This window comes from Danio rerio, chromosome 6, assembly GCF_052040795.2.
Source record: "Danio rerio strain M-AB ecotype USA chromosome 6, GRCz13ab, whole genome shotgun sequence".
In the NCBI taxonomy this organism is placed as follows: domain Eukaryota; kingdom Metazoa; phylum Chordata; class Actinopteri; order Cypriniformes; family Danionidae; genus Danio; species Danio rerio.
Genome location: NC_141026.1, coordinates 1,475,001 through 1,487,500, shown reverse-complemented (window position 1 = coordinate 1,487,500; position 12,500 = coordinate 1,475,001). Strand labels below are relative to the sequence as shown.

Here is a 12,500-nt window from a genome sequence, read left to right as displayed (position 1 = left end):
TATTATTTTATCATCATTATTATTATTATTATTATCATTTTTTTATTATTATTATTATTATTATTAACATCATCATCATCATTATTATTATTATTATTGTATCATTATTTTTTTATTAAAATTATTATTATTTTATTATTGTTATTTATTATCATTACCATAATTATTATTATTTATTATAATTATCATTATTATTATTTTTAAATTTTTACATTTAAATTTTTATTATTAGCATTATTAATATTACTATCTTTTTATTATTATTATTATTATTATCATTTTTATTTTTAGCATTATTATTATTATTGTCTTTATTATTATTATTATTACTGTGTGCATATGAATGTGTGTGTTACTATAAGCAGTCTGGAGAAACACTTTGGCTGACAATCTCCCTTTGTACGTGTCATCAGAAGGAGAATGCCCCGCCCACTAGTGCCCATCTCTCCCTCATTAGCATAAACAGCAGCCCTGAGTGAGAAGCAGCCATCTGTCCATTAGCCATTAGACTAAGAGGATTATGAGATGTGGAGTTTTCAATGAAGCAGCGACAGGAGACTCCATAAACTGACAGAAGCATGAAGCACACACTCACACTGAAGCACACACGCACACCTGACCAGCACTGAGAACACTAGTCCTATTCTGATTCTGCCACTATACTGATGCATAGACATTTAAAGCTCCGCCTCTTCTGAAAAGAGCACAATCTCATTTGCATTTAAAGCGACAGTCACCAAAACACCACAACTAGGATTAAAGCCTAAAATGGTCAGCTTTAGAGAGATAGAAAACATTACCAGTGTGATATTTTGAGCTGAAGCTTCACTACACACCCTAGAGACATCAGATTTGACAAGGCATAATGGATCCCCTTTAAATAGACGATTGTTATGATGCTTTTTAATCCATTCAGTGCTCGACTCTTAGATTTGGCTAAACTGACTCTTACAATGCATCTAATGAACACATAACCGACTGATAAGTATCTATTCCTGACAGATTTGGATCTCCAGAACAGAGAAAGACGGTTGCGCGCTCTGGTCTTGGTGGGAATCCAGAGCCGCACATGTTGATGAGCTGGAAATCTGCGGCCCGCGGAGCAGCCAGACTCATTCACAGCTTGTTTCTGCTGTTGTCTCCAGCCTGTCAGAAAGCGAGTGTTTAACCCGAGCGCAGTGAGACGGTGACCCCGGATCCCCCCTGCCGCACCGTTGGCATCGGGGATCGCTCAGATTCTGGTCACACCGATCGCGCGGCCCGTCCGGCTGTCGGTAACAGGTGTCACCGGCTCAGAGTTCCCTCGGCACCAGCAGTCGTGCACAATGGTTCCTGCTGCTGTAGGATGAGTTATATACATGGAGCTGTTCCCAGACTCACAAACACACCAATGCTGCCAAACAAACGCGTGTGTGTGTGTGAGTGTGTGTGAATGGAACATTAAAGGAATGCTCTAATGCGTACAATGCAAAACCTATGCCTGATGCATTCATTTGGCAAACTGAATTTAATTGGTGGTAAAACACACGTAAGAGTAGTATTATGCACAATGGCTCCTGCTGCAGGAGGATGACGGAGCTATTCCCAGACTTAGACACACCAATCCTGCCAAACAAAGTGTGTGTGTGTCAGTGAATGGAACATTAAAGCAATGCTGTAATATGTACACAATGCATTGCCTAATGCATTAAATTGGCAAACTGAATTTAATTGTTGCATGATATTGGAAAAAAAAAAATCAAAGATTGTGATAATTTCTTATTCTTAATCTCATTTGAGATTGAATGAGATGATTCTGTAGGCGAGTGCATCTGCATAAAGTCTAATAAACAAGTTAAAAGCAGATAAATGCAAAGAAGAAAAATCTACAATCAAAACAAGAAGTGTTTTATTCAGAGTCTAGGTAATTGAATAATAAAAAAATCTAATAATTTAATAAAACTCATCATTAATACCATTACATCTGTAAACTCTCCATTGCCTGAATGCTTTTAAAATCATGCAAATGATGCATTATAATATAGACTTGGCAATGCATATGCTGTGATGCGATTATTGTGAATGATCACATTGCAATTTCAATGCTGAAATGAAACGATGTGCAGCTCTAAAAACACATAAGAGTAGTATCATGGACAATGGTTCCTGAAGTTATATATATGGAACATTAAAGCAATGCTTTAACACATACAATGCAAAGCCTATGGCTGATCAACATAAAGCAGATAAGCATTGCTTTTACATCAAGGTTTGTTCAGTTCTCCATATGGAAAAGGGTTCATTCAATTGGCAAACTGAATTTAATTGTTGGTAAAACAAACTAGTGCTGCATGATATTGGAAACATCAAACATTGTGACATTTTCTTATTCTTATTCTCATTTTAGATCAAACGGGATGATTCTGTAGGCGAGTGCATCTGCATGAAATCTAAAAAACAAGTTAAATAAATTAAATAAAGAAAAATAAAGAAAAATCTACAATGAAACAAGTAGTGTTTTCTGAGTCTATCAGTATTCAGGTAATTGAACATAACAAATGTCAAATAATTCAATAAAATTCCTCATTATTAATGTTGCAAACTGTATTATTTACAAACTATAATTAAACATAAAAAATCAAATAATTCAATAAAATTCCTCATTATTAATGTTGCAAACTGTATTATTTACAAACTATAATTAAACATAAAAAATAAAATAATTCAATAAAATTCCTCATTATTAATGTTGCAAACTGTATTATTTACAAACTATAATTAAACATAAAAAATCAAATAATTCAATAAAATTCCTCATTATTAATGTTGCAAACTGTATTATTTACAAACTATAATTAAACATAAAAAATAAAATAATTCAATAAAATTCCTTATTATTAATGTTGCAAACTGTATTATTTACAAACTGTATAATTGAACATAAAAAATAAATTAATTAAATAAAATCTTTAATTGTTAATGTTACAAACTACAATTTCCTATGCCTAAATGCTTTAAAATCATGCAAATGATGCATTATCATTTAGACTTGGCAATGCATATCCTGCGATGCGACCATTGCGAATGATTATGATTTCGATGCTGAAATTATATATTGTGCAGTCCTAAAAACATGTAAGAGTAGTATCATGAACAATGATTCTTGAAGTTATATAGATGGAACATTAGAGCAATGCTCTAATATAGGGCTGCATGGGCAATATGGCAAAAATGCAATCTCGATAATTATTTTCCATATTGAGCAATATCGATATAAATTTCAATATAAGTTGTTATTGCTTCCAGATTAAAGAAATTCCACCGAATACAGAACATGCGGTACATCTCTAATATCAACACACTTTAAGATTCCCATTGGTGCATATTTCTGATACGTGATTGGCTCTTAGATCAATATAGAGCTAAAAAGTGGAGAGCTTATCATTGTTAATGACATACATTTTTTCATGAATCAATATAATATAATTTTTCAGCCCAGCCCTACTCTATTACATACAGTACAAAACCTATGCCTGATTAACATGAGGCAAATATGCATTACACTATAAAGGGTTTGCTCTTACAACAAAGTTTGTTCAGTTCAGAAAGGGTTCATTCATTTGACAAACTGAATCTAATTTGTGGTGAAACACAGGTACAAGTAGTATTATGCATAATAGTTCCTACTGCTATATTAAACATTATAAACATGGAGCTGCTCCTAGACTCAAAATACACACCAATGCTGGCAAACAACATGTGTGTGTGTGTCATGTGCATGCATGTGAGTGAATGCAAAACCTATGCCTGATGCATTATTTTTCTGAATTTAACTGCTGGTAAAACACACGTGAGAGTATTATGCACAATGGTTAAATACCATGAATAAAGTTAGGGTGATTAATAATCTATGTAATGATAATGCATAAATATAATGCATTAATGTGCATCTGATGTAAAGCTGCTCTGAAACATTAATTATTGTGAAAGCGCTGTACAAATCAACATGAATTGAATTTAATTGAATGGTTCCTGCTGCTGTAGGATGAGTTTTATACATGGAGCTGTTCCCAGACTCACAAACACACCAATCCTGCCAAACAACATGTGTGTGTGTGTGTTTTTGAGTATGCATGTGAATCAAATATTAAAGCAATGTGCTAATACAAACAATATAAAAGCTATGCCTGATCAACATTGAGCAGATATACATTACACTCTAAAGGCTTTGCACTTACGTCAAGGTTGATTCAGTTTCCTGTATGCACGGCCATACTGCCGATACTCGAATGTAAACAACAGCATGATTGTACAGTTTACGTGCTATTGTATACATACTTCTGCTAATTAATGATGTCTAAACCATAAAGAAACACATGTGGAAGCTGCTGAATCATGTAGAGAAGGACGTGGTAAGCAGGTGGTAAAACACACGTAAGAGTAGTATTATGCACAATGGTTCCTGCTGCTGATGGAGCTATTCCCAGATGCAGATACATGCCAATCCTGCCAAACAATGTATAGGATACATAATAATGATAATAATAATGAATAAATAATAATAATAATAATAATAATAATGATAATCATAAAAAATAATAATAATGATAACAAAGATAATAATTATATTAATAATAATGATAATAATAATATTAATAATGATAATAATAATAATATTCTTAATAATAATAATGAATAAATAAATAATAATAATAATATATGATAATGATAATAATAATAATAATAACAAATGAATAAATAAATAATTACAATTATGATGATGAATAAATAATAATAATAATGATAATAATAATAATGATAATCATAGTAATAAATAAATAAATATTAATGATAATAAAGATAATAGTAATGATAATAATATTAATAATAATATTAATAATGATAATAATAAAAATAATAATGAATTAATAAATAAACAATTACTAAAAATGATAATAATAATAATATTCTTAATAATAATAATAATGAATAAATAAATAATAATAATAATAATGATGATAATGATAATAATAATAATAATAATAACAAATAAATAAATAAATAATTAACAATGATAATAAAGATAATAATAATAATATTCTTAATAATAATTATGAATAAATAAATAATAACAATGATTATAGTGATAATAATAACAACAATAATAATGAATAAATAAATAATAAGAAAAATAATCATAATGATGAGGAATAAAAAATAAATAATAATAATAATAAATAAATATATAAAATAATAATAATGGATGTATAATAATAATTATAAAAAAATGTATATATATATAATAATAAGAATGATGATTATGAGTTATGCGGTGTGTTGGCACAATGGGTAGTGCTGTCGAGCCTCGGCTGGGTCATATTTGTGTGCATGTTCTCCTCGTGTTGGTGTGGGTTTCCTTCAGGTGCTCCCCCACAGTCCAAACACATGCGCTATAGGGGAATTGGGTAAGCTAAATTGTCCTTAGTGTATGTGTGTGAATGAGTGTGTATGGGTGTTTCCCAGTGATAAGTTGCAGCTGAAAGGGCATCCGCTACGTGAAACATATGCTGGATAATTTGGCGGTTCATTCCGCTGTGGCGACCCCTAATTATTAAAGGGACTAAGCTGAAAAGAAAATGAATGAATAATAAAAATAATAAGCATATTTACATTCATTTACAACCCTCTAGAAGTGTGTGTGTGTGTGTGTGTGTGTGTGCTTTCTCTGTCTCTCTCTCTTTCTCTCTCTCTCTCTCTCCAGCTGAATCCCCTGTTCCTCCTACACAGCTCAGATCAATTTGTCTTCAAGACACAAATCCATATTTTCTTCATCCAGGTATCACACACACACACACACACACACACACACACACACACACACACACACACACACACACACACACACAGGAGCTGATTCAGCGTTACGGGCAGACACATGCTGACCTCAGAGCCCCACACCTCTGCTTCAGTCGCTCTTTCATCATACCACGGTAAAAGTGTTAAAGCGTCTCTCTCCCAGGTCCGTCTGTCTCTGCTTTTTTTCTGTTCCCTCTCAGCGTTTCCCTGGAGCTCTTGGCGGATCAATACTACACAGGACTTAAATTAGACCTCCAGTCAGACAAATCCACCTCAGCTGCCATGAGTCCGGCCCACCATCCCCTCAAAATTTACTCGCTTTTTCGTCTTTTCCACTAAGTTAAGCAATAAGTGCAGGAAATGAGCAGGAAAAGAGCAGCTGTCTTTACTGTTCCTAATCTTTTTCTCCGTCCGCAGCACACACACTCCATCTCAATATCCTTGGGCATAAATTAAATGCACAATTAACAAGCGTCCGTGAAGAATACATAAATAAAAAACAAAAAAACTTTGAAAAAATCTAAACTCAAGCAAATTGAAGAAACACACAACAGTCAGGTCTATTTTAGGAAGCACACAGATCTAGATTTCATGCAGAGATGTAGATTTTTTTATAGATCTAAAAAATGATGAAAGCTACTGCCCGTCCATCCATCCATCCGTCCGTCCGTCCGTCCGTCTGTCTGTCTGTTTTATTGTGTGTCTGTATAATTCTTTAAAATACACTTGTAAGTTCTTCAAAATAAGTGCATCAGCAGCACTTCCAAACCTTTTTTAATTGTTATTTTTTTATTAGAATATTCAAAAGGTACACAATTTGAGATGATACAAATACAAGGAAAATAAAACAATAACAAAAACACCAACAATACAGTCAAATACTGACAGGTGCTTGTGTTTGTGTGTGTGTGTGTATATATATATATATATATTAGGGGTGTCATGATTTGGATTTTTAATCGAAATCGATCGAAATTTAATTTCGATTATCGAATCAAAAAATAGAATCGTGGATGCTGCCACGCCCCCATGTCACGTCAGCTTGGCTTGCCAAGTGGGAAAAAACAGGCTTGTTGAAGTGCTTGTTAAACTGCAGAAGCAGGAGACCCGTCGACAGAGCTTAAACCCTCTCCTCTCTCAATGAAGTCGCCGGTGTTTAAGCATTTTGGATTTCCAGTGAGAAAAAAAACACAGTTTTGCAAGCTCTGCTATGTACGTATAACGTACGGTTCGTCCGATAGACAACACCGGCAACATCCTCCGCCCGCCCCCGTTGCAAATCCGCTCGTGAAAAGTACACACTCAGGCCCTGTTTACACTGTCTTTGTTTTTAAATGGCATTTTAGAACGACAACGATTTGACATCCACAGTGGCGTGTAGCATTTCTGAGCAGCCCTCCTTCCTCTCTACCTCTGAAAATGCACATCACGTGAACACACAGACACAGACGCACACACAGCAGGTCCAGGCAGTCAGAGGACTGCTTCAATCTTTCACTCACTTATGCTTAGTCATTTTAGCGAACACCTCAGATACTGCTGGCTGGTTCCTGTTGGTTGTGCGTCTTTTTTACCGACGCCATTATAACGACACAGATCACTGCCTATTCACGAGTCCTGCAGAAAAAGTGATTGACAGGTGTAATTATGTGTGTATCTTACCTTTATTCATTTACTGTATGATTTGTTTATGGGTAAAACAAAGACCATGCAGGTCAGGTAGTTTAAACGGTAGGCTACAAATAATTAATTGGTCATTAATTAATTAATTATTCATAATCGAAAATCGAATCGAATCGTGCCTTTAGAATTGAAAATGTAATCGAATGGAGGATTTGGAGGATCGTGACTCCCTTAATATATATATATAAAGGAAAAAAATCAGATAGAAAGAAACCAGTCAGTGATAAGGAGAGCACTTCTAAACCTAACAGTTGCATTAATATCTATATCCTGGAGGGTTTTATTTGCAAGTTTGGCCTTACACCATTCTGTACAACACACATTTTTATTCAGACAAAAATATGAATAAAACAATTCTATGTAGTAAAAATATTTTCTAAATGATTATTTATTATTGATTAAGAAATATCCGTCATCACTTTCTGTAAAAAATATTTAACAAAATATTTCAACCGTCTTTTTCCATTTTTATATTTAAACATGGTAATGACATGCGAAAAGGGCATTTAATGTCTCATTTGCATATTTACAAGTTACAATTTGTAAAGTCAAGTTGTCTGAAATGTTGTTGTTTTTATATAATTCACCCGTGCCGTGTTCATCCTGATGACATTCACAAATTAATACTGATCACATCATTTAGTGTGCACGTAATCATCATGTTCACATCCGCCAATAACATTGATCTGACTTAATCTGAAACAAAAACCTCCATGTAGATGTAGTCAGTGATTTAGTACACACACACACACACACACACACACACACGCACACACACACACACACGGGCTACACCTGATACTGCAGCTGGCACAGTGCCAACAAAACACCTGACACACACACACACACACACGCACACACACACCTGAGGGGTTTTCTGTCACTTCCAGTGTCTCACAGGTACTTACAGCTCATTACACCTGCTCTGTTACACAACACACACTCTCAGGCTCTTATCGTGTGTAAGAGGATCTGTTTCATGAGTAAAGCCTGCTGCCGTTCACAATCCAGATAAAAGCCTCGGCTCACAGGTAACACACACACACACACACACACACACACAGGCTTTTGTCAGTCGAGGGCTCGTAACACAAGAGCCTCTATGATCTAATGGGCCGATTAACGTTTAAAGAGTCTGACCTCCACTAAACACATAAGTGTGTGTGTGTGTGTGTGTGAGCCGACGCTGTGCACGGAGCTCAAAATACACAGGAAAATTCTGTTCGGCGTTAAGTAAAATAATAGTGTCCACGTTTATATGCTATAAATAAAGACGATTGCATTTCTTTCTTTATTAGAATATGCAATGAAAACTGTATATAGAGAGTATAACTTATTTTCTTTTATCTTAACTATAAAATCTGGTGTTTTAAAACTATGCTAGCCTCAATAATTATGCTTTTATATTACGCATATTTTTGCATATTTACATGAATGCACTAGTGTTTTGTTTGTGTCATGATCTACTAATAAAGCTACAGGAAATATACTCAAACTATTAAAGAACTGACACATTTGGTCAACGTATTAATTTCTGAAATATGAATTTGAACTACATCGCTAATGATGCGTTTTTTGCACGTTTCAGACGATAAATCCACTAGAGTGCGCTGTTTACATTTTTGTAAATCTAAAATAGGTTATTTGAAGTATGTTCTGTTCTGGAGGTTTTAATTAAAATTAAGCATTTAAGACTTTTTAAGGGCCTTAAATTTCTTTAAATGGATTTATCAAGTTTTAATACTTCTTAAGACCCCAGTGGACACCCTGTAAAAGAGTAATAATACTGACCTTAAAATGGTTTTAAAAAATAAAGAACTGCTTTTATTCTAGCCAAAATAAAACAAATGCAGAAGAAACAATATTATAGGAAATACTGTGAAAAATTTCTGAATCTGTTCAACATCATTTGGGAAATTTCATTCATTCATTCATTTTCTTGTCGGCTTAGTCCCTTTATTAATCCGTGGTCGCCACAGTGGAATGAACCGCCAACTTATCCAGCAAGTTTTTTATGCAGCAGATGCCCTTCCAGCCGCAACCCATCTCTTGGAAACATCCACACACACACACATTCACAGACAATTTAGCCTACCCAATTCACCTGTACCGCATGTCTTTGGACTGTGGGGGAAACCGGAGCATCCGGAGGAAACCCATGCGAACGCAGGGAGAACATGCAAACTCCACACAGAAACACCAACTGAGCGGAGGTTCGAACCAGCGACCTTCTTGCTGTGAGGCGACAGCACTACCTACTGTGCCACTGCTTCGCCCCCATTTGGGAAATTTATAAAATAATTTGGACTTCAACTGTGTCCCATAAACACCAGTGTGAACTTTGACAGCAGTGCTAACACACCACCGAGACGCACATCACTGTTAATCTCCACATGCACAGAGAGCGCATTATCATGCCGCTTTTCCTCCTCTGGAGATGCAGGAACATGATGATGAGGAATTGATATGCAGCAGTACTATTAACAGGACACGCAGACACACAATTAGAAATAATTCTATCGCACGCTTTTATCCGCGTCCCGGCGCGCGCCACTGCCTCATTTCCCTGTGACCCAGGTGCTCGCATTCCCAAAGGTAATTTTCACTCAAAACATCCAACCTGTTATGAATAATAATAACAAGCAAACCGCAGCCACCTGGCCAGACGGAGAATATCATTCTGATTAGTGGGTGTGTTCTGTTCACTCGCCACCTGATTCACAGCAGATCACCAATAACAGAATACCCATAATCCTCCACTCACGCACCTGCATCCTGTAGAGGGAGCTGCTCGCGGTACACACACACACACACACCTGCAGCTTTGTATTCATAGCACTCCAACACACATGCATACACACACAAACACCTGCACCTTTGTGTTTATAGCCTTCCAACACACACACACACACACACACACACACACACACACACAGACGGCAGAGCGCTATTAAACTCTTGAAGTGAAGCACTCCAATGTGCTGTTTTTCTGCTTCCTCTGCCAATGAGAAACACTGCCAGATAAACAGTCAGGTGTGTGTGTGTGTGTGTGTGTGTGTGTGTGTGTCAGGAAACCATCGCTGAACTTTCAAACATCTTACAATGAAGCCAGTGAACCACCGAAACATCCCCAAAATATCACATTTACTCATTAACACAAACAGGCCTGTTGTTGAGCTGCAGACTGCTCATGCTGAACAACACACTGCAGTCTGATCAGATGATCGTTCTACTCACTTGACAACTACAGACTGTCTTATGTACAGTACATGTTTGGACACAAGTTGATAGACTTAAGTTAAACAGGTCTGGGTTAAGATTAATGATGATTTCGTGCAGGAAGAGAGTATTCAGTTGGTCAGAAGTGACATTGAAGATATTTATAGTGTTTCAAAAAGGATGCATACTTTTAAATACGCTCACCGGCCACTTTATTAGGTACACCTGTCCAACTGCTCAATAGCGCAACTTTCTAATCAGCCAATCACATGGCAGCAGCTCAATGCTTTTAGGCATGCAGACATGGTCAAGAGGATCTGCTGCAGTTCAAAGTGAGCATCAGAATGGAGAAGAAAGGGGATTTTGAACGTGGCATGGTTGTTGCAGACGGGCTGCTCTGAGTATTTAAGAAACTGCTGATCTACTGGGATTTTCACGCTCAGCCATCTCTAGGGTTTACAGAGAATGCTCCGACAAAGAGGAAATATCCAGTGAGCGGCAGTTCTGTGGGCGCAAATGCCTTGTTGATGCCAGAGTATTGTTGCAGCTGACCCTTCTGATGGCGACCGATGGAGTTATGCGCCACTTCAAGAGTAAATCATCTCGTCGGCGCCGGTAGCCTAGTGGTACTGGGCGCTGACATATAGCACCAGTGTACTTGTGGCGACTTGGGTTCGATTCCCATCTCGAGGTCCTTTGCTGATCCTTTTCCTCTCTCTGCTCCCAATGCTTTCCTGTCTGAATTCTCTACTGTCCTATCAAAATAAAGGTGAAAAACCCCTAAAAAATTATTTAAAAAAAAAGAGAATCATCTCAGACTGGTTTCTTGAACATGACAATGAGTTCACTTTACTCAAATGGCCTCCACAGTCACCAGACTGCACTTACATGGACATCAGTAGTCTAGTTATTTGCCTAAATAGACAATAGTATAATTAAATTGTTTACGTGAAGTGCTTTAATGTAAGAGTTTCTGTAATTTTGGCTGACTTTAACTGCAGTTCGGCAGTTTCACCTTCACTCATGAACATTTCATTCTTGCCCCAGTGAGAAACTGGGGTATTAGACGCAAATAAGGAATAAGGACTGGTGAGAGTGTTATGAAATTTAATAACGCAAGCCAAATGGAAAGAAAAAAAACGTCTGCATTTCGATGTGTGTGTGTGTGTGTGTGTGTGCTGTGCTTTACTGACAGTCGTGTGTGTGGATCTTGTGGGAAAATATGTCCTACATGATGGTAATAGTTTGATTGCAGTGTTTACTTCAATAACTCCACTAATATCTGCACACTCCACATGTCTTAATTCCATTTCTGTTTAGTTCAGTTCTGACTTTAGTCAGATTAAGATGATCAAAAATAAGTGTTTGGAGCTAATGTAGGTCTACAGTTCAACATCTATGTTTACCTGAATAAACAGTGAGTAAATACAAGCACATCTTAATATACATCATTTATTTTCATCATCAATTATCACAGTAGAACAGTTTCTCAAGCAGTTTGTGATGCATTTTGGAAACGGGAGATGAGCCCCTGGTCTAATGCGCCACCTGGCTTGAAAAACTCGCTTTCAAAGACTTACTTTTAGTTATTATTTGGGTAGCACACATATTTCTGAATGAGCCATTTTAATCTAGATTAATCTAGATGAATTCCAAGATTACAGCGAGATTAATCTAGATATATATATATATATATATATATATATATATATATATATATATATATATATATATATATATATATATATATATATACATTTTAT

General features: G+C 35.9%; 1 long non-coding RNA gene across 5 annotated transcripts in view; it reads right to left on the bottom strand.

The window, feature by feature from the left end:
- Window positions 1-12,500, bottom strand: part of LOC141386154 (uncharacterized) — a 227,609-nt gene that overhangs the window by 168,456 nt on the left and 46,653 nt on the right. The window lies entirely within an intron of this gene.